Genomic DNA, 24,150 nt, shown 5'->3' with positions numbered 1-24,150 from the left:
GCGGAATTCTAATGTACTAAAACAACTGCTAGCCGGAAGTTAAGGTGTCTGACGTCCAGAATGCTACTAGGTCAGCATTCTACCGTTCTGAAATATTCTGGGTTCCAGAATCAATGGACGGATGAGTTCCAGAATGTCAGGTTGGCCAATCTCTAGAATCCTTGCATGTCTGAACTCGAGAGTCATTCAATGTCCACATTCCGGAATTCACGGTGTCTGAATTCCAGAAGCACCAAATGTCTGCATTCTAGAATTGGAATGTGGTGAAATTCTAGAATGAACAGCATGGCGGAATTCTAAAGTCCTAAAATGCTGGCTAGCCGGAAGTTAAGGTGTCTGACGTCCAGAATGCTACTAGGTCAGCATTCTACCGTTCTGAAAGATTCTGTGTTCTAGAACCAATGGACGGCTGAATTCCAGAATGTCAGCATGGCCAAACTCTAGAATCCTTGCGTGTCTGATCTCGAGAGTCATTCAATGTGCACATTCCGGAGCTCAGGGTGTCTGAATTCCAGAAACACCAAATGTCTGCATTCTAGAATCGGAATGTGGTGAAATTCTAGAATGAACAGCATGGCGGAATTCTAAAGTCCTAAAATGCCTGCTAGCCGGAAGTTAAGGTGTCTGACGTCTAGAATGCTACTAGGTCAGCATTCTACCGTTCTGAAAGATTCTGGGTTCCAGAATCAATGGACGGATGAGTTCCAGAATGTCAGGTTGGCCAAACTCTAGAATCCTTGCGTGTCTGAACTCGAGAGTCATTCAATGTCCACATTCCAGAATTTACGGTGTCTGAATTCCAGAAGCACCAAATGTCTGCATTCTAGAATCAGAATGTGGTGGAATTCTAGAATGCACAGCACAGCGGAATTCTAAAGACCTAAAATGTCTGCTACCCGGAAGTTAAGGTGTCTGACGTCCAGAATGCTACTAGGTCAGCATTTAATCGTTCTGAAATATTCTGGGTTCTAGAATCAATGGACAGCTGAGTTACAGAATGTAAGGTTTGCCAAACTCTAGAATCCTTGTGTTTCTGAACTCGAGAGTCATTCAATGTCCACATTCCGGAATTCACGGTGTCTGAATTCCAGAAGCACCAAATGTCTGCATTCGAGAATCGGAATTTGACGGAATTCTAGAATGCACAGCACGGCGGAATTCTAAAGTACTAAAACACCTGCTAGCCGGAAGTTAATGTGTCTGACGTCCAGAGTACTACTAGGTCAGCATTCTACCATTCTGAAAGATTCTGGGTTCTAGAATCAATGGACGGCTGAGTTCCGGAATGTCAGGGTGGCCAAACTCTAGAATACTTGCGTGTCTGAACTCGAGAGTCATTCAATGTCCACATTCCGGAACTCAGGGTGTCTGAATTCCCGAAGAAGCAATTGTCTGCCTTCTAGAATCAAAATGTGGCAGAATTCTAGAATGCACAGCCTGGAGGAATTCCAAAGTCTTAAAATGCCTGCTACCCGGAAGTTAAGGTGTGTGACGTCCAGAATGCTACTAGGTCAGCATTGTACCATTCTGAAAGATTCTGGGTTCTAGAATCAATGGATGGCTGAGTTGCGGAATGTCAGGGTGGCCAAACTGTAGAATCCTTGCGTGTCCGAACTCGAGAATCATTCAATGTCCACATTCCGGATCTCAGGGTGTCCGAATTCCCAAAGAATCAATTGTCTGCATTCTATAATCAAAATGTGGTAGAATTCTAGAATGCACAGCCTGGCGGAATTCTAAAGTCCTAAAATGCCTGCTAGTCGGAAGGTAAGGTGTCTGAGGTCCAGAATGCTACTAGGTCAGCATTCTACAGTTCTGAAAGATTCTGGGTTCTAGAACCAATGGACGGCTGAGTTCCAGAATGTCAGCATGGCCAAACACTAGAATCCTTGCGTGTCTGATCTCGAGAGTCATTCAATGTGCACATTCCGGAGCTCAGGGTGTCTGAATTCCATAAACACCAAATGTCTGCATTCTAGAATCGGAATGTGGTGAAATTCTAGAATGAACAGCATGGCGGAATTCTAAAGTCCTAAAATGCCTGCTAGCCGGAAGTTAAGGTGTCTGACGTCCAGAATGCTACTAGGTCAGCATTCTACCGTTCAGAAAGATTCTGGGTTCCAGAATGAATGGACGGATGAGTTCCAGAATGTCAGGTTGGCCAAAGTCTAGAATCGTTGCGTGTTTGAATTCGAGAGTCATTCAATGTCCACATTCCGAAATTCACGGTGTCTGAATTCCAGAAGCACCAAATGTCTGCATTCTAGAATCAGAATGTGGTGGAATACTAGAATGCACAGCACGGCGGAATTCTAAAGTCCTAAAATGCCTCCTACCCGGAAGTTAAGGTGTCTGACGTCCAGAATGCTACTAGGTCAGCATTTAATCATTCTGAAATATTCTGGGTTCTAGAATCAATGGACGGCTGAGTTCCAGAATGTAAGGTTTGCCAAACTCTAGAATCCTTGCGTGTCTGAACTCGAGAGTCATTCAATGTCCACATTCCGGAATTCACGGTGTCTGAATTCCAGAAGCACCAAATGTCTGCATTCGAGAATCGGAATTTGACGGAATTCTAGAATGCACAGCACGGCGGAATTCTAAAGGACTAAAACACCTGCTAGCCGGAAGTTAATGTGTCTGACGACCAGAATGCTACTAGGTCAGCATTCTACCATTCTGAAAGATTCTGGGTTCTAGAATCAATGGACGGCTGAGTTCCGGAATGTCAGGGTGGCCAAACTCTAGAATACTTGCGTGTCTGAACTTGAGAATCATTCAATGTCCAGATTCCGGAACTCAGGGTGTCTGAATTCCCGAAGAAGCAATTGTGTGCCTTCTAGAATCAAAATGTGGCAGAATTCTAGAATGCACAGCCTGGCGGAATTCTAAAGTCCTAAAATGCCTGCTAGTCGGAAGGTAAGCTGTCTGAGGTCCAGAATGCTACTAGGTCAGCATTCTACAGTTCTGAAAGATTCTGGGTTCTAGAACCAATGGACGGCTGAGTTCCAGAATGTCAGCATGGCCAAACTCTAGAATCCTTGCGTGTCTGATCTCGAGAGTCATTCAATGTGCACATTCCGGAGCTCAGGGTGTCTGAATTCCAGAAACACCAAATGTCTGCATTCTAGAATCGAAATGCGGTGAAATTCTAGAATGAACAGCATGGCGGAATTCTAAAGTCCTAAAATGCCTGCTAGCCGGAAGTTAAGGTGTCTGACGTCCAGAATGCTACTAGGTCAGCATTCTACCGTTCTGAAAGATTCTGGGTTCCAGAATCAATGGACGGATGAGTTCCAGAATGTCAGGATGGCCAAAGTCTAGAATCCTTGCGTGTTTGAACTCGAGAGTCATTCAATGTCCACATTCCGGAATTCACGGTGTCTGAATTCCAGAAGCACCAAATGTCTGCATTCTAGAATCAGAATGTGGTGGAATTCTAGAATGCACAGCACGGCGGAATTCCAAAGTCCTAAAATGCCTGCTACCCGGAAGTTAAGGTGTCTGACGTCCAGAATGCTACTAGGTCAGCATTTAATTGTTCTGAAATATTCTGGGTTCTAGAATCAATGGACGGCTGAGTTCCAGAATGTAAGGTTGGCCAAAGTCTAGAATACTTGCGTGTCTGAACTCGAGAGACATTCAATGTCCACGTTCCGGAACTAAGGGTGTCTGAATCCCAGAAGCAACAAATGTCTGCATTCGAGTATCGGAATTTGACAGAATTCTAGAATGCACAGCACGGCGGAATTCTAAAGTACTATAACGACTTCTAGCCGGAAGTTAATGTGTCTGACGTCCAGAATGCTACTAGGTCAGCATTCTACCATTCTGAAAGATTCTGGGTTCTAGAATCAATGGACGGCTGAGTTCTGGAATGTCAGGGTGGCCAAACTCTAGAATCCTTGCGTGTCTGAACTCGAGAGTCATTCAATGTTCACATTCCGGATCTCAGGGTGTCTGAATTCCCGAAGAACCAATTGTCTGCATTCTAGAATCAAAATGTGGCAGAATTCTAGAATTCACAGCCTGGCGGAATTCTAAAGTCCTAAAATGCCTGCTAGTCGGAAGGTAAGGTGTCTGAGTTCCAGAATGCTACTAGGTCAGCATTCAACCGTTCTGAAAGATTCTGGGTTCTAGAACTAATGGACGGCTGAGTTCCAGAATGTCAGCATGGCCAAACTCCAGAATCCTTGCGTGTCTGATCTCGAGAGTCATTCAATGTGCACATTCCGTAGCTCAGGGTGTCTGAATTCCAGAAACACCAAATGTCTGCATTCTAGAATCGGAATGTGGTGAAATTCTAGAATGCACAGCATGGCGGAATTCTAAATTCCTAAAATGCCTGCTAGCCGGAAGTTAAGGTGTCTGACGTCCAGAATGCTACTAGGTCAGCATTCTGCCGTTCTGAAAGATTCTGGGTTCCACAATCAATGGACGGATGAGTTCCAGAATGTCAGTTTGGCCAAACTCTAGAATCCTTGCGTGTCTGAACTCGAGAGTCATTCAATGTCCACATTCCGGAATTCACGGTGTCTGAATTTCAGAAGCACCAAATGTCTGCATTCTAGAATCAGAATGTGGTGGAATTCTAGAATGCACAGCACGGCGGAATTCTAAAGACCTAAAATGTCTGCTACCCGGAAGTTAAGGTGTCTGACGTCCAGAATGCTACTAGGTCAGCATTTAATCGTTCTGAAATATTCTGGATTCTAGAATCAATGGACGGCTGAGTTCCAGAATGTAAGGTTGGCCAAACTCTAGAATACTTGCGTGTCTGAACTCGAGATACATTCAATGTCCACATTCCGGAACTAAGGTTGTCTGAATTCCAGAAGCACCAAATGTCTGCATTCGAGAATCGGAATTTGACGGAATTCTAGAATGCACAGCACGGCGGAATTCTAAAGTACTAAAACACCTGATAGCCGGAAGTTAATGCGTCTGACGTCCAGAATGCTACTAGGTCAGCATTCTACCATTCTGAAAGATTCTGGGTTCTAGAATCAATGGACGGCTGAGTTCCGGAATGTCAGGGTGGCCAAACTCTAGAATACCTGCGTGTCTGAACTTGAGAATCATTCAATGTCCACATTCCGGAACTCAGGGTGTCTGAATTCCCGAAGAAGCAATTGTGTGCCTTCTAGAATCAAAATGTGGCAGAATTCTATAATGCACAGCCTGGCGGAATTCTAAAGTCCTAAAATGCCTGGTAGTCGGAAGGTAAGCTGTCTGAGGTCCAGAATGCTACTAGGTCAGCATTCTACAGTTCTGAAAGATTCTGGGTTCTAGAACCAATGGACGGCTGAGTTCCAGAATGTCAGCATGGCCAAACTCTAGAATCCTTGCGTGTCATATCGAGAGTCATTCAATGTGCACATTCCGGAGCTCAGGGTGTCTGAATTCCAGAAACACCAAATGTCTGCATTCTAGAATCGGAATGCGGTGAAATTCTAGAATGAACAGCATGGCGGAATTCTAAAGTCCTAAAATGCCTGCTAGCCGGAAGTTAAGGTGTCTGACGTCCAGAATGCTACTAGGTCAGCATTCTACCATTCTGAAAGATTCTGGGTTCCAGAATCAATGGACGGATGAGTTCCAGAATGTCAGGTTGGCCAAAGTCTAGAATCCTTGCGTGTTTGAACTCGAGAGTCATTCAATGTCCACATTCCGGAATTCACGGTGTTTGAATTCCAGAAGAACCAAATGTCTGCATTCTAGAATCAGAATGTGGTGGAATTCTAGAATGCACAGCACGGCGGAATTCCAAAGTCCTAAAATGCCTGCTACCCGGAAGTTAAGGTGTCTGCCGTCCAGAATGCTACTAGGTCAGCATTTAATTGTTCTGAAATATTCTGGGTACTAGAATCAATGGACGGCTGAGTTCCAGAATTAAGGTTGGCCATACTCTAGAATACTTGCGTGTCTGAACTCGAGAGACATTCAATGTCCACATTCCGGAACTAAGGTTGTCTGAATTCCAGAAGCACCAAATGTAGGCATTCGAGAATCGGAATTTGACGGAATTCTATAATGCACAGCACGGCGGAATTCTAAAGTGCTAAAACACCTGATAGCCGGAAGTTAATGTGTCTGACGTCCAGAATGCTACTAGGTCAGCATTGTACCATTCTGAAAGATTCTGGGTTCTAGAATCAATGGATGGCTGAGTTCCGGAATGTCAGGGTGGCCAAACTGTAGAATCCTTGCGTGTCTGAACTCGAGAATCATTCAATGTCCACATTCCAGAACTCAGGGTGTCTGAATTCCCAAAGAATCAATTGTCTGCATTCTAGAATCAAAATGTGGCAGAATTCTAGAATGCAGAGCCTGGCGGAATTCTAAAGTCCTAAAATGCCTGCTAGTCGGAAGGTCAGGTGTCTGAGGTCCAGAATGCTACTAGGTCAGCATTCTACCGTTCTGAAAGATTCTGGGTTCTAGAACCAATGGACGGCTGAGTTCCAGAATGTCAGCATGGCCAAACTCTAGAATCCTTGCGTGTCTGATCTTGAGAGTCATTCAATGTGCACATTCCGGAGCTCAGGGTGTCTGAATTCCAGAAACACCAAATGTCTGCATTCTGGAATCGGAATGTGGTGAAATTCTAGAATGAACAGCATGGCGGAATTCTAAAGTCCTAAAATGCCTGCTAGCCGGAAGTTAAGGTGTCTGACGTCCAGAATGCTACTAGGTCAGCATTCTACCGTTCTGAAAGATTCTGGGTTCCAGAATCAATGGACAGATGAGTTCCAGAATGTCAGGTTGTCTAAACTCTAGAATCCTTGCGTGTTTGAACACGAGAGTCACTCAATGTCCACATTCCGGAACTCACGGTGTCTGAATTCCAGAAGCACCAAATGTCTGCATTCTAGAATCAGAATGTGGTGGAATTCTAGAATGCACAGCACGGCGGAATTATAAAGTCCGAAAATGCCTGCTACCCGGAAGTTAATGTGTCTGACGTCCAGAATGCTACTAGGTCCGCATTTAATCATTCTGAAATATTCTGGGTTCTAGAATCAATGGACTGCTGAGTTCCAGAATGTAAGGTTGGCCAAAGTCTAGAATACTTGCGTGTCTGAACTCGAGAGACATTCAATGTCCACATTCCGGAACTAAGGGTGTCTGAATCCCAGAAGCACCAAATGTCTGCATTCGAGTATCGGAATTTGACATAATTCTAGAATGCACAGCACGGCGGAATTCTAAAGTACTAAAACGCCTTCTAGCCGGAAGTTAATGTGTCTGACGTCCAGAATGCTACTAGGTCAGCATTCTACCATTCTGAAAGATTCTGGGTTCTAGAATCAATGGACGGCTGAGTTCTGGAATGTCAGGGTGGCCAAACTCTAGAATCCTTGCGTGTCTGAACTCGAGAGTCATTCAATGTCCACATTCCGGATCTCAGGGTGTCTGAATTCCCGAAGAACCAATTGTCTGCATTCTAGAATCAAAATGTGGCAGAATTCTAGAATGCACAGCCTGGCGGAATTCTAAAGTCCTAAAATGCCTGCTAGTCGGAAGGTAAGGTGTCTGAGGTCCAGAATGCTACTAGGTCAGCATTCAACCGTTCTGAAAGATTCTGGGTTCTAGAACTAATGGACGGCTGAGTTCCAGAATGTCAGCATGGCCAAACTCCAGAATCCTTGCGTGTCTGATCTCGAGAGTCATTCAATGTGCACATTCCGGAGCTCAGGGTGTCTGAATTCCAGAAACACCAAATGTCTGCATTCTAGAATCGGAATGTGGTGAAATTCTAGAATGCACAGCATGGCGGAATTCTAAATTCCTAAAATGCCTGCTAGCCGGAAGTTAAGGTGTCTGTCGTCCAGAATGCTACTAGGTCAGCATTCAGCCGTTCTGAAAGATTCTGGGTTCCACAATCAATGGACGGATGAGTTCCAGAATGTCAGTTTGGCCAAACTCTAGAATCCTTGCGTGTCTGAACTCGAGAGTCATTCAATGTCCACATTCCGGAATTCACAGTGTCTGAATTTCAGAAGCACCAAATGTCTGCATTCTAGAATCAGAATGTGGTGGAATTCTAGAATGTACAGCACGGCGGAATTCTAAAGACCTAAAATGTCTGCTACCCGGAAGTTAAGGTGTCTGACGTCCAGAATGCTACTAGGTCAGCATTTAATCGTTCTGAAATATTCTGGATTCTAGAATCAATGGACGGCTGAGTTCCAGAATGTAAGGTTGGCCAAACTCTAGAATACTTGCGTGTCTGAACTCGAGAGACATTCCATGTCCACATTCCGGAACTAAGGTTGTCTGAATTCCAGAAGCACCAAATGTCTGCATTCGAGAATCGGAATTTGACGGAATTCTAGAATGCACAGCACGGCGGAATTCTAAAGTACTAAAACACCTGATAGCCGGAAGTTAATGCGTCTGACGTCCAGAATGCTACTAGGTCAGCATTCTACCATTCTGAAAGATTCTGGGTTCTAGAATCAATGGACGGCTGAGTTCCGGAATGTCAGGGTGGCCAAACTCTAGAATACCTGCGTGTCTGAACTTGAGAATCATTCAATGTCCACATTCCGGAACTCAGGGTGTCTGAATTCCCGAAGAAGCAATTGTGTGCCTTCTAGAATCAAAATGTGGCAGAATTCTTGAATACACAGCCTGGCGGAATTCTAAAGTCCTAAAATGCCTGCTAGTCGGAAGGTAAGCTGTCTGAGGTCCAGAATGCTACTAGGTCAGCATTCTACAGTTCTGAAAGATTCTGGGTTCTAGAACCAATGGACGGCTGAGTTCCAGAATGTCAGCATGGCCAAACTCTAGAATCCTTGCGTGTCTGATCTCGAGAGTCATTCAATGTGCACATTCCGGAGCTCAGGGTGTCTGAATTCCAGAAACACCAAATGTCTGCATTCTAGAATCGGAATGCGGTGAAATTCTAGAATGAACAGCATGGCGGAATTCTAAAGTCCTAAAATGCCTGCTAGCCGGAAGTTAAGGTGTCTGACGTCCAGAATGCTACTAGGTCAGCATTCTACCATTCTGAAAGATTCTGGGTTCCAGAATCAATGGACGGATGAGTTCCAGAATGTCAGGTTGGCCAAAGTCTAGAATCCTTGCGTGTTTGAACTCGAGAGTCATTCAATGTCCACATTCCGGAATTCACGGTGTTTGAATTCCAGAAGAACCAAATGTCTGCATTCTAGAATCAGAATGTGGTGGAATTCTAGAATGCACAGCACGGCGGAATTCCAAAGTCCTAAAATGCCTGCTACCCGGAAGTTAAGGTGTCTGACGTCCAGAATGCTACTAGGTCAGCATTTAATTGTTCTGAAATATTCTGGGTTCTAGAATCAATGGACGGCTGAGTTCCAGAATGTAAGGTTGGCCATACTCTAGAATACTTGCGTGTCTGAACTCGAGAGACATTCAATGTCCACATTCCGGAACTAAGGTTGTCTGAATTCCAGAAGCACCAAATGTATGCATTCGAGAATCGGAATTTGACGGAATTCTATAATGCACAGCACGGCGGAATTCTAAAGTACTAAAACACCTGATAGCCGGAAGTTAATGTGTCTGACGTCCAGAATGCTACTAGGTCAGCATTGTACCATTCTGAAAGATTCTGGGTTCTAGAATCAATGGATGGCTGAGTTCCGGAATGTCAGGGTGGCCAAACTGTAGAATCCTTGCGTGTCTGAACTCGAGAGTCATTCAATGTCCACATTCCGGATCTCAGGGTGTCTGAATTCCCGAAGAACCAATTGTCTGCATTCTAGAATCAAAATGTGGCAGAATTCTAGAATTCACAGCCTGGCGGAATTCTAAAGTCCTAAAATGCCTGCTAGTCGGAAGGTAAGGTGTCTGAGGTCCAGAATGCTACTAGGTCAGCATTCAACCGTTCTGAAAGATTCTGGGTTCTAGAACTAATGGACGGCTGAGTTCCAGAATGTCAGCATGGCCAAACTCCAGAATCCTTGCGTGTCTGATCTCGAGAGTCATTCAATGTGCACCTTCCGGAGCTCAGGGTGTCTGAATTCCAGAAACACCAAATGTCTGCATTCTAGAATCGGAATGTGGTGAAATTCTAGAAAGCACAGCATGGCGGAATTCTAAATTCCTAAAATGCCTGCTAGCCGGAAGTTATGGTGTCTGACGTCCAGAATGCTACTAGGTCAGCATTCTGCCGTTCTGAAAGATTCTGGGTTCCACAATCAATGGACGGATGAGTTCCAGAATGTCAGTTTGGCCAAACTCTAGAATCCTTGCGTGTCTGAACTCGAGAGTCATTCAATGTCCACATTCCGGAACTCAGGGTGTCTGAATTCCCGAAGAAGCAATTGTCTGCCTTCTAGAATCAAAATGTGGCAGAATTCTAGAATGCACAGCCTGGCGGAATTCCAAAGTCTTAAAATGCCTGCTACCCGGAAGTTAAGGTGTCTGACGTCCAGAATGCTACTAGGTCAGCATTTAATCGTTCTGAAAGATTCTGGTTTCTAGAATCAATGGACGGCTGAGTTCCAGAATGTAAGGTTGGCCAAATTCTAGAATACTTGCGTGTCTGAACTCGAGAGACATTCAATGTCCACATTCCGGAACTAAGGTTGTCTGAATTCCAGAAGCACCAAATGTATGCATTCGAGAATCGGAATTTGACGGAATTCTAGAATGCACAGCACGGGGGAATTCTAAAGTACTAAAACACCTGCTAGCCGGAAATTAATGTGTCTGACGTCCAGAATGCTACTAGGTCAGCATTGTACCATTCTGAAAGATTCTGGGTTCTAGAATCAATGGATGGCTGAGTTGCGGAATGTCAGGTTGGCCAAACTGTAGAATCCTTGCGTGTCTGAACTCGAGAATCATTCAATGTCCACATTCCGGAAGTCAGGGTGTCTGAATTCCCAAAGAATCAATTGTCTGCATTCTATAATCAAAATGTGGCAGAATTCTAGAATGCACAGCCTGGCGGAATTCTAAAGTCCTAAAATGCCTGCTAGTCGGAAGGTAAGGTGATTGAGGTCCAGAATGCTACTAGGTCAGCATTCTACAGTCCTGAAAGATTCTGAGTTCTAGAACCAATGGACGGCTGAGTTCCAGAATGTCAGCATGGCCAAACTCTAGAATCCTTGCGTGTCTGATCTCGAGAGTCATTCAATGTGCACATTCCGGAGCTCAGGGCGTCTGAATTCCAGAAACACCAAATGTCTGCTTTCTAGAATCGGAATGTGGTGAAATTCTAGAATGAACAGCATGGCGGAATTCTAAAGTCCTAACATGCCTGCTAGCCGGAAGTTAAGGTGTCTGACGTCCAGAATGCTACTAGGTCAGCATTCTACCGTTCTGAAAGATTCTGGGTTCTAGAATCAATGGACGGCTGAGTTCCGGAATGTCAGGCTGGAAACTGTAGAATCCTTGCGTGTCTGAACTCGAGAGTCATTCAATGTCCACATTCCGGAACTCAGGGTGTCTGAATTCCCGAAGAACCAATTGTCTGCATTCTAGAATCAAAATGTGGCAGAATTCTAGAATGCACAGCCTGGTGGAATTCTAAAGTCCTAAAATGCCTGCTAGTCGGAAGGTAAGGTGTCTGAGGTCCAGAATGCTACTAGGTCAGCATTCTACCGTTCTGAAAGATTCTGGGTTCTAGAACCAATGGACGGCTGAGTTCCAGAATGTCAGCATGGCCAAACTCTAGAATCCTTGCGTGTCTGAACTCGAGAGTCATTCAATGTCCACATTCCGGGACTAAGGTTGTCTGAATTCCAGAAGCACCAAATGTATGCATTCGAGAATCGGAATTTGACGGAATTCTAGAATGCACAGCACGGCGGAATTCTAATGTACTAAAACACCTGCTAGCCGGAAGTTAAAGTGTCTGACGTCCAGAATACTACTAGGTCATCATTGTACCATTCTGAAAGATGCTGGGTTCTAGAATCAATGGATGGCTGAGTTCCGGAATGTCAGGGTGGCCAAACTGTAGAATCCTTGCGTGTCTGAACTCGAGAGTCATTCAATGTCCACATTCCGGAACTCAGGGTGTCTGAATTCCAGAAGCACCAAATGTCTGCATTCTAGAATCAGAATGTGGTGGAATTCTAGAATGCTCAGCACGGCGGAATTCTAATGTACTAAAACACCTGCTAGCCGGAAGTTAAGGTGTCTGACGTCCAGAATGCTACTAGGTCAGCATTCTACCGTTCTGAAATATTCTGGGTTCCAGAATCAATGGACGGATGAGTTCCAGAATGTCAGGTTGGCCAAACTCTAGAATCCTTGCATGTCTGAACTCGAGAGTCATTCAATGTCCACATTCCGGAATTCACGGTGTCTGAATTCCAGAAGCACCAAATGTCTGCATTCTAGAATTGGAATGTGGTGAAATTCTAGAATGAACAGCATGGCGGAATTCTAAAGTCCTAAAATGCCTGCTAGCCGGAAGTTAAGGTGTCTGAGGTCCAGAATGCTACTAGGTCAGCATTCTACCGTTCTGAAAGATTCTGTGTTCTAGAACCAATGGACGGCTGAGTTCCAGAATGTCAGCATGGCCAAACTCTAGAATCCTTGCGTGTCTGATCTCGAGAGTCATTCAATGTGCACATTCCGGAGCTCAGGGTGTCTGAATTCCAGAAACACCAAATGTCTGCATTCTAGAATCGGAATGTGGTGAAATTCTAGAATGAACAGCATGGCGGAATTCTAAAGTCCTAAAATGCCTGCTAGCCGGAAGTTAAGGTGTCTGACGTCCAGAATGCTACTAGGTCAGCATTCTACCGTTCTGAAAGATTCTGGGTTCCAGAATCAATGGACGGATGAGTTCCAGAATGTCAGGTTGGCCAAACTCTAGAATCCTTGCGTGTCTGAACTCGAGAGTCATTCAATGTCCACATTCCGGAATTCACGGTGTCTGAATTCCAGAAGCACCAAATGTCTGCATTCTAGAATCAGAATGTGGTGGAATTCTAGAATGCACAGCACGGCGGAATTCTAAAGACCTAAAATGTCTGCTACCCGGAAGTTAAGGTGTCTGACGTCCAGAATGCTACTAGGTCAGCATTTAATCGTTCTGAAATATTCTGGGTTCTAGAATCAATGGACAGCTGAGTTACAGAATGTAAGGTTTGCCAAACTCTAGAATCCTTGTGTTTCTGAACTCGAGAGTCATTCAATGTCCACATTCCGGAATTCACGGTGTCTGAATTCCAGAAGCACCAAATGTCTGCATTCGAGAATCGGAATTTGACAGAATTCTAGAATGCACAGCACGGCGGAATTCTAAAGTACTAAGACACCTGATAGCCGGAAGTTAATGCGTCTGACGTCCAGAATGCTACTAGGTCAGCATTCTACCATTCTGAAAGATTCTGGGTTCTAGAATCAATGGACGGCTGAGTTCCGGAATGTCAGGGTGGCCAAACTCTAGAATCCTTGCGTGTCTGAACTCGAGAGTCATTCAGTGTTCACATTCCGGAACTCAAGGTGTCTGAATTCCCAAAGAACCAATTGTCTGCATTCTAGAATCAAAATGTGGCAGAATTCTAGAATGCACAGCCTGGCGGAATTCTAAAGTCCTAAAATGCCTGCTAGTCAGAAGGTAAGTTGTCTGAGGTCCACAATGCTACTAGGTCAGCATTCTACAGTCCTGAAAGATTCTGAGTTCTAGAACCAATGTACGGCTGAGTTCCAGAATGTCAGCATGGCCAAACTCTAGAATCCTTGCGTGTCTGATCTCGAGAGTCATTCAATGTGCACATTCCGGAGCTCAGGGCGTCTGAATTCCAGAAACAACAAATGTCTGCTTTCTAGAATCGGAATGTGGTGAAATTCTAGAATGAACAGCATGGCGGAATTCTAAAGTCCTAAAATGCCTGCTAGCCGGAAGTGAAGGTGTCTGACGTCCAGAATGCTACTAGGTCAGCATTCTACCGTTCTGAAAGATTCTGGGTTCTAGAATCAATGGACGGCTGAGTTCCGGAATGTCAGGCTGGAAACTGTAGAATCCTTGCGTGTCTGAACTCGAGAGTCATTCAATGTCCACATTCCGGAACTCAGGGTGTCTGAATTCCCGAAGAACCAATTGTCTGCATTCTAGAATCAAAATGTGGCAGAATTCTAGATTGCACAGCCTGGTGGAATTCTAAAGTCCTAAAATGCCTGCTAGTCGGAAGGTAAGGTGTCTGAGGTCCAGAATGCTACTAGGTCAGCATTCTACCGTTCTGAAAGATTCTGGGTTCTAGAACCAATGAACGGCTGAGTTCCAGAATGTCAGCATGGCCAAACTCTAGAATCCTTGCGTGTCTGAACTCGAGAGTCATTCAATGTCCACATTCCGGAACTAAGGTTGTCTGAATTCCAGAAGCACCAAATGTTTGCATTCGAGATTCGGAATTTGACGGAATTCTAGAATGCACAGCACGGCGGAATTCTAATGTACTAAAACACCTGCTAGCCGGAAGTTAAAGTGTCTGACGTCCAGAATACTACTAGGTCATCATTGTACCATTCTGAAAGATTCTGGGTTCTAGAATCAATGGATGGCTGAGTTCCGGAATGTCAGGGTGGCCAAACTGTAGAATCCTTGCGTGTCTGAACTCGAGAGTCATTCAATGTACACATTCCGGAACTCAGGGTGTCTGAATTCCAGAAGCACCAAATGTCTGCATTCTAGAATCAGAATGTGGTTGAATTCTAGAATGCTCAGCACGGCGGAATTCTAATGTACTAAAACACCTGCTAGCCGGAAGTTAAGTTGTCTGACGTCCAGAATGCTACTAGGTCAGCATTCTACCGTTCTGAAATATTCTGGGTTCCAGAATCAATGGACGGATGAGTTCCAGAATGTCAGGTTGGCCAAACTCTAGAATCCTTGCATGTCTGAACTCGAGAGTCATTCAATGTCCACATTCCGGAAATCACGGTGTCTGAATACCAGAAGCACCAAATGTCTGCATTCTAGAATTGGAATGTGGTGAAATTCTAGAATGAACAGCATGGCGGAATTCTAAAGTCCTAAAATGCCTGCTAGCCGGAAGTTAAGGTGTCTGACGTCCAGAATGCTACTAGGTCAGCATTCTACCGTTCTGAAAGATTCTGGGTTCCAGAATCAATGGACGGATGAGTTCCAGAATGTCAGGGTGGCCAAACTCTAGAATCCTTGCGTGTCTGAACTCGAGAGTCATTCAATGTACACATTCCGGAACTCAGGGTGTCTGAATTCCAGAAGCACCAAATGTCTGCATTCTAGAATCAGAATGTGGTGGAATTCTAGAATGCACAGCACGGGGGAATTCTAAAGACCTAAAATGTCTGCTACCCGGAAGTTAAGGTGTCTGACATCCAGAATGCTACTAGGTCAGCATTTAATCGTTCTGAAATATTCTGGGTTCTAGAATCAATGGACAGCTGAGTTACAGAATGTAAGGTTTGCCAAACTCTAGAATCCTTGTGTTTCTGAACTCGAGAGTCATTCAATGTCCACATTCCGGAATTCACGGTGTCTGAATTCCAGAAGCACCAAATGTCTGCATTCTAGAATCAGAATGTGGTGGAATTCTAGAATGCACAGCACGGCGGAATTCCAAAGTCCTAAAATGCCTGCTATCCGGAAGTTAAGGTGTCTGACGTCCAGAATGCTACTAGGTCAGCATTTAATTGTTCTGAAATATTCTGGGTTCTAGAATCAATGGACGGCTGAGTTCCAGAATGTAAGGTTGGCCATACTCTAGAATACTTGCGTGTCTGAACTCGAGAGACATTCAATGTCCACATTCCGGAACTAAGGTTGTCTGAATTCCAGAAGCACCAAATGTCTGCATTCGAGAATCGGAATTTGACGGAATTCTAGAATGCACAGCACGGCGGAATTCTAAAGTACTAAAACACCTGATAGCCGGAAGTTAATGTGTCTGACGTCCAGAATGCTACTAGGTCAGCATTGTACCATTCTGAAAGATTCTGGGTTCTAGAATCAATGGATGGCTGAGTTCCGGAATGTCAGGGTGGCCAAACTGTAGAATCCTTGCGTGTCTGAACTCGAGAATCATTCAATGTCCACATTCCAGAACTCAGGGTGTCTGAATTCCCAAAGAATCAATTGTGTGCATTCTAGAATCAAAATGTGGCAGAATTCTAGAATGCAGAGCCTGGCGGAATTCTAAAGTCCTAAAATGCCTGCTAGTCGGAAGGTCAGGTGTCTGAGGTCCAGAATGCTACTAGGTCAGCATTCTACCGTTCTGAAAGATTCTGTGTTCTAGAACCAATGGACGGCTGAGTTCCAGAATGTCAGCATGGCCAAACTCTAGAATACTTGCGTGTCTAATCTTGAGAGTCATTCAATGTGCACATTCCGGAGCGCAGGGTGTCTGAATTCCAGAAACACCAAATGTCTGCATTCTGGAATCGGAATGTGGTGAAATTCTAGAATGAACAGCATGGCGGAATTCTAAACTCCTAAAATGCCTGCTAGCCGGAAGTTAAGGTGTCTGACGTCCAGAATGCTACTAGGTCAGCATTCTACCGTTCTGAAAGATTCTGGGTTCCAGAATCAATGGACGGATGAGTTCCAGAATGTCAGGTTGGCTAAACTCTAGAATCCTTGCGTGTTTGAACACGAGAGTCACTCAATGTCCACATTCCGGAACTCACGGTGTCTGAATTCCAGAAGCACCAAATGTCTGCATTCTAGAATCAGAATGTGGTGGAATTCTAGAATGCACAGCACGGCGGAATTCTAAAGTCCGAAATTGCCTGCTACCCGGAAGTTAATGTGTCTGACGCCCAGAATGCTACTAGGTCCGCATTTAATCATTCTGATATATTCTGGGTTCTAGAATCAATGGACGGCTGAGTTCCAGAATGTAAGTTTGGCCAAACTGTAGAATACTTGCGTGTCTGAACTCAAGAGACATTCAATATCCACATTCCGGAACTAAGGGTGTCTGAATCCCAGAAGCACCAAATGTCTGCATTCGAGTATCGGAATTTGACAGAATTCTAGAATGCACAGCACGGCGGAATTCTAAAGTACTAAAACGCCTTCTAGCCGGAAGTTAATGTGTCTGACGTCCAGAATGCTACTAGGTCAGCATTCTACCATTCTGAAAGATTCTGGGTTCTAGAATCAATGGACGGCTGAGTTCTGGAATGTCAGGGTGGCCAAACTCTAGAATCCTTGCGTGTCTGAACTCGAGAGTCATTCAATGTCCACATTCCGGATCTCAGGGTGTCTGAATTCCCGAAGAACCAATTTTCTGCATTCTAGAATCAAAATGTAGCAGAATTCTAGAATTCACAGCCTGGCGGAATTCTAAAGTCCTAAAATGCCTGCTAGTCGGAAGGTAAGGTGTCTGAGGTCCAGAATGCTACTAGGTGAGCATTCAACCGTTCTGAAAGATTCTGGGTTCTAGAACTAATGGACGGCTGAGTTCCAGAATGTCAGCATGGCCAAACTCCAGAATCCTTGCGTGTCTGATCTCGAGAGTCATTCAATGTGCACATTCCGGAGCTCAGGGTGTCTGAATTCCAGAAACACCAAATGTCTGCATTCTAGAATCGGAATGTGGTGAAATTCTAGAATGCACAGCATGGCGGAATTCTAAATTCCTAAAATGCCTGCTAGCCGGAAGTTAAGGTGTCTGACGTCCAGAATGCTACTAGGTCAGCATTCTGCCGTTCTGAAAGATTCTGGGTTCCACAATCAATGGACGGATGAGTTCCAGAATGTCAGTTTGGCCAAACTCTAGAATCCTTGCGTGTCTGAACTCGAGAGTCATTCAATGTCCACATTCCGGAATTCACGGTGTCTGAATTTCAGAAGCACCAAATGTCTGCATTCTAGAATCAGAATGTGGTGGAATTCTAGAAGGCACAGCACGGCGGAATTCTAAAGACCTAAAATGTCTGCTACCCGGAAGTTAAGGTGTCTGACGTCCAGAATGCTACTAGGTCAGCATTTAATCGTTCTGAAATATTCTGGATTCTAGAATCAATGGACGGCTGAGTTCCAGAATGTAAGGTTGGCCAAACTCTAGAATACTTGCATGTCTGAACTCGAGAGACATTCAACGTCCACATTCCGGAACTAAGGTTGTCTGAATTCCAGAAGCACCAAATGTCTGCATTCGAGAATCGGAATTTGACGGAATTCCAGAATGCACAGCACGGCGGAATTCTAAAGTACTAAAACACCTGATAGCCGGAAGTTAATGCGTCTGACGTCCAGAATGCTACTAGGTCAGCATTCTACCATTCTGAAAGATTCTGGGTTCTAGAATCAATGGACGGCTGAGTTCCGGAATGTCAGGGTGGCCAAACTCTAGAATCCTTGCGTGTCTGAACTCGAGAGTCATTCAGTGTCCACATTCCGGAACTCAAGGTGTCTGAATTCCCAAAGAACCAATTGTCTGCATTCTAGAATCAAAATGTGGCAGAATTCTAGAATGCACAACCTGGAGGAATTCTAAAGTCCTAAAATGCCTGCTAGTCAGAAGGTAAGGTGTCTGAGGTCCACAATGCTACTAGGTCAGCATTCTACAGTCCTGAAAGATTCTGAGTTCTAGAACCAATGGACGGCTGAGTTCCAGAATGTCAGCATGGCCAAACTCTAGAATCCTTGCGTGTCTGATCTCGAGAGTCATTCAATGTGCACATTCCGGAGCTCAGGGCGTCTGAATTCCAGAAACAACAAATGTCTGCTTTCTAGAATCGGAATGTGGTGAAATTCTAGAATGAACAGCATGGCGGAATTCTAAAGTCCTAAAATGCCTGCTAGCCGGAAGTGAAGGTGTCTGACGTCCAGAATGCTACTAGGTCAGCATTCTACCGTTCTGAAAGATTCTGGGTTCTAGAATCAATGGACGGCTGAGTTCCGGAATGTCAGGCTGGAAACTGTAGAATCCTTGCGTGTCTGAACTCGAGAGTCATTCAATGTCCACATTCCGGAACTCAGGGTGTCTGAATTCCCGAAGAACCAATTGTCTGCATTCTAGAATCAAAATGTGGCAGAATTCTAGATTGCACAGCACGGCGGAATTCTAAAGACCTAAAATGTCTGCTACCCGGAAGTTAAGGTGTCTGACGTCCAGAATGCTACTAGGTCAGCATTTAATCGTTCTGAAATATTCTGGGTTCTAGAATCAATGGACAGCTGAGTTACAGAATGTAAGGTTTGCCAAACTCTAGAATCCTTGTGTTTCTGAACTCGAGAGTCATTCAATGTCCACATTCCGGAATTCACGGTGTCTGAATTCCAGAAGCACCAAATGTCTGCATTCGAGAATCGGAATTTGACGGAATTCTAGAATGCACAGCACGGCGGAATTCTAAAGTACTAAAACACCTGCTAGCCTGAAGTTAAAGTGTCTGACGTCCAGAATACTACTAGGTCATCATTGTAACATTCTGAAAGATTCTGGGTTCTAGAATCAATGGACGGCTGAGTTCCGGAATGTAAGGGTGGCCAAACTCTAGAATCCTTGCGTGTCTGAACTCGAGAGTCATTCAATGTCCACATTCCGGAACTCAGGGTGTCTGAATTCCCGAAGAAGCAATTGTCTGCCTTCTAGAATCAAAATGTGGCAGAATTCTAGAATGCACAGCCTGGCGGAATTCCAAAGTCTTAAAATGCCTGCTAACCGGAAGTTAAGGTGTCTGACGTCCAGAATGCTACTAGGTCAGCATTTAATCGTTCTGAAAGATTCTGGGTTCTAGAATCAATGGACGGATGAGTTCCAGAATGTAAGGTTGGCCAAATTCTAGAATACTTGCGTGTCTGAACTCGAGAGACATTCAATGTCCACATTCCGGAACTAAGGTTGTCTGAATTCCAGAAGCACCAAATGTATGCATTCGAGAATCGGAATTTGACGGAATTCTAGAATGCACAGCACGGGGGAATTCTAAAGTACTAAAACACCTGATAGCCGGAAGTTAATGTGTCTGACGTCCAGAATGCTACTAGGTCAGCATTCTACCGTTCTGAAAGATTCTGGGTTCTAGGATCAATGGACGACTGAGTTCCAGAAAGTCAGGGTGGCCAAACTCTAGAATCCTTGCGTGTCTGAACTCGAGAGTCATTCAATGTCCACATTCCGGAACTCAAGGTGTCTGAATTCCCAAAGAACCAATTGTATGCATTCTAGAATCAAAATATGGCAGAATTCTAGAATGCACAGCCTGGCGGAATTCTAAAGTCCTAAAATGCCTGCTAGTCGGAAGGTAAGGTGTCTGAGGTCCAGAATGCTACTAGGTCAGCATTGTACAGTTCTGAAAGATTCTGGGTTCTAGAACCAATGGACGGCTGAGTTCCAGAATGTCAGCATGGCCAAACACTAGAATCCTTGCGTGTCTGATCTCGAGAGTCATTCAATGTGCACATTCCGGAGCTCAGGGTGTCTGAATTCCAGAAACACCAAATGTCTGCATTCTAGAATCGGAATGTGGTGAAATTCTAGAATGAACAGCATGGCGGAATTCTAAAGTCCTAAAATGCCTGCTAGTCGGAAGGTAAGGTGTCTGAGGTCCAGAATGCTACTAGGTCAGCATTCTACCGTTCTGAAAGATTCTGGGTTCTAGAACCAATGGACGGCTGAGTTCCAGAATGTCAGCATGGTCAAACTCTAGAATCCTTGCGTGTCTGAACTCGAGAGTCATTCAATGTGCACATTCCAGAGCTCAGGGTGTCTGAATTCCAGAAACACCAAATGTCTGCATTCTAGAATCGGGATGTGGTGAAATTCTGGAATGAACAGCATGGCGGAATTCTAATGTCCTAAAATGCCTGCTAGCCGGAAGTTAAGGTGTCTGACGTCCAGAATGCTACTAGGTCAGCATTCTGCCGTTCTGAAAGTTTCTTGGTTCCAGAATCAATGGACGGATGAGTTCCAGAATGTCAGGCTAGCCAAAGTCTAGAATCCTTGCGTGTCTGAACTCGAGAGTCATTCAATGTCCACATTCCGGAATTCATGGTGTCTGAATTCCAGAAGCACCAAATGTCTGCATTCTAGAATCAGAATGTGGTGGAATTCTAGAATGCACAGCACGGCGGAATTCTGAAGTCCTAAATTGCCTGCTACCCGGAAGTTAACGTGTCTGACGTCCAGAATGCTACTAGGTCAGCATTTAATCGTTCTGAAATATTCTGGGTTCTAGAATCAATGGACGGCAGAGTTCCAGAATGTAAGGTTGGCCAAACTGTAGAATCCTTGCGTGTCTGAACTCGAGAGTCATTCAATGTCCACATTCCGGAATTCACGGTGTCTGAATTCCAGAAGCACCAAATGTCTGCATTCGAGAATCGGAATTTGACGGAATTCTAGAATGCACAGCACTGTGGAATTCTAATGTTCTAAAATGCCTGCTAGCCGGAAGTTAATCTGTCTGACGTCCAGAATGCTACTAGGTCAGCATTCTACCATTCTGAAAGATTCTGGGTTCTAGAATCAATGGACAGCTCAGTTCCGCAATGTCAGGGTGGCCAAACTCTAGAATCCTTGCGTCTCTGATGTCGAGAGTCATTCAATGTGCACATTCCGGAGCTCAGGGCGTCTGAATTCCAGAAAAACCAAATGTCTGCATTCTAGAATCGGAATGTGGTGAAATTCTAGAATGAACAGCCTGGCGGAATTCTAAAGTCCTAAAATGCCTGCTAGTCGGAAGGTCAGGTGTCTGAGGTCCAGAATGCTACTAGGTCAGCATTCTACCGTTCTGAAAGATTCTGGGTTCTAGAACCAATGGACGGCTGAGTTCCAGAATGTCAGCATGGCCAAACTCTAGAATCCTTGCATGTCTGATCTTGAGAGTCATTCAATGTGCACATTCCGGAGCTCAGGGTGTTTGAATTCCAGAAACACCAAATGTCTGCATTCTGGAATCGGAATGTGGTGAAATTCTAGAATGAACAGCATGGCGGAATTCTAAAGTCCTAAAATGCCTGCTAGCCGGAAGTTAAGGTGTCTGACGTCCAGAATGCTACTAGGTCAGCATTTAATCATTCTGAAATATTCTGGGTCCTAGAATCAATTGACTGCTAAGTTCCAGAATGTAAGGTTGGCCATACTCTAGAATACTTGCGTGTCTGAACTCGAGAGACATTCAATGTCCACATTCCGGAACTAAGGTTGTCTGAATTCCAGAAGCACCAAATGTCTGCATTCGAGAATCGTAATTTGACGGAATTCTAGAATGCACAGCACGGCGGATTTCTAAAGTACTAAAACACCTGATAGCCGGAAGTTAAAGTGTCTGACGTCCAGAATGCTACTAGGTCAGCATTCTACCGTTCAGAAAGATTCTGGGTTCCAGAATCAATGGACGGATGAGTTCCAGAATGTAAGGTTGGCTAAACTCTAGAATACTTGCGTGTCTGAACTCGAGAGACATTCAATGTCCACATTCCGTAACTAAGGGTGTCTGAATCCCAGAAGCACCAAATGTCTGCATTCGAGTATCGGAATTTGACAGAATTCTAGAATGCACAGCACGGCGGAATTCTAAAGTACTAAAACACCTGATAGCCGGAAGTTAATGTGTCTGACGTCCAGAATGCTACTAGGTCAGCATTCTACCATTCTGAAAGATTCTGGGTTCTAGAATCAATGGACGGCTGAGTTCCGGAATGTCAGGGTGGCCAAACTCTAGAATCCTTGCGTGTCTGAACTCGAGAGTCATTCAATGTTCACATTCCGGATCTCAGGGTGTCTGAATTCCCGAAGAACCAATTGTCTGCATTCTAGAATCAAAATGTGGCAGAATTCTAGAATTCACAGCCTGGCGGAATTCTAAAGTCCTAAAATGCCTGCTAGTCGGAAGGTAAGGTGTCTAAGGTCCAGAATGCTACTAGGTCAGCATTCTACCGTTCTGAAAGATTCTGGCTTCTAGAACTAATGGACGGCTGAGTTCCAGAATGTCAGCATGGCCAAACTCTAGAATCCTTGCGTGTCTGATCTCGAAAGTCATTCAATGTGCACATTCCGGAGCTCAGGGTGTCTGAATTCCAGAAACACCAAATGTCTGCATTCTAGAATCGGAATGTGGTGAAATTCTAGAATGCACAGCATGGCGGAATTCTAAAGTCCTAAAATGCCTGCTAGCCGGAAGTTAAGGTGTCTGACGTCCAGAATGCTACTAGGTCAGCATTCTGCCGTTCTGAAAGATTCTGGGTTCCAGAATCAATGGACGGATGAGTTCCAGAATGTCAGGTTGGCCAAACTCTAGAATCCTTGCGTGTCTGAACTCGAGAGTCATTCAATGTCCACATTCCGGAATTCACGGTGTCTGAATTCCAGAAGCACCAAATGTCTGCATTCTAGAATCGGAATGTGGTGAAATTCTAGAATGCACAGCATGGCGGAATTCTAAAGTCCTAAAATGCCTGCTAGACGGAAGTTAAGGTGTCTGACGTCCAGAATGCTACTAGGTCAGCATTCTACCATTCTGAACGATTCTGGGTTCTAGAATCAATGGACAGATGAGTTCCAGAATGTCAGGTTGGCCAAACTCTAGAATCCTTGCGTGTCTGAACTCGAGAGTCATTCAATGTCCACATTCCGGAATTCACGGTGTCTGAATTGCAGAAGCACCAAATGTCTGCATTCTAGAATCAGAATGTGGTGGAATTCTAGAATGCACAGCACGGCGGAATTCTAAAGTCCTAAAATGCCTGCTACCTGGAAGTTAAGGTGTCTGACGTCCAGAATGCTACTAGGTCAGCATTCTGCCGTTCTGAAATATCCTGGGTTCTAGAATCAATGGACGGCTGAGTTCCAGAATGTAAGGTTGGCCAAAGTCTAGAATACCTGCGTGTCTGAACTCGAGAGACATTCATTGTCCACGTTCTGGAACTAAGGGTGTCTGAATTCCAGAAGCACCAAATGTCTGCATTCGAGCATCGGAATTTGACGGAATTCTAGAATGCACAGCACGGCGGAATTCTAAAGTACTAAAACGCCTGCTAGCCGGAAGTTAATGTGTCTGACGTCCAGAATGCTACTAGGTCAGCATTTAATCGTTCTGAAATATTCTGGGATGTAGAATCAATGGACGGTTGAGTTCCAGAATATAAGGTTAGCCAAACTCTAGAATCCTTGCGTGTCAGATCTCGAGAGTCATTCAATGTGCATATTCCGGAGCTCAGGATATCTGAATTCCAGAAACACCAAATGTCTCCATTCTAGAATC

This window comes from Aotus nancymaae, unplaced genomic scaffold (genome assembly GCF_030222135.1).
Source record: "Aotus nancymaae isolate 86718 unplaced genomic scaffold, 86718_ANA_hifiasm-v0.15.2.pri h1tg000099l, whole genome shotgun sequence".
Lineage (NCBI taxonomy): Eukaryota > Metazoa > Chordata > Mammalia > Primates > Aotidae > Aotus > Aotus nancymaae.
The sequence above is the reverse complement of the archived record's forward strand: the minus strand, read 5'-3'. Positions refer to the sequence as shown.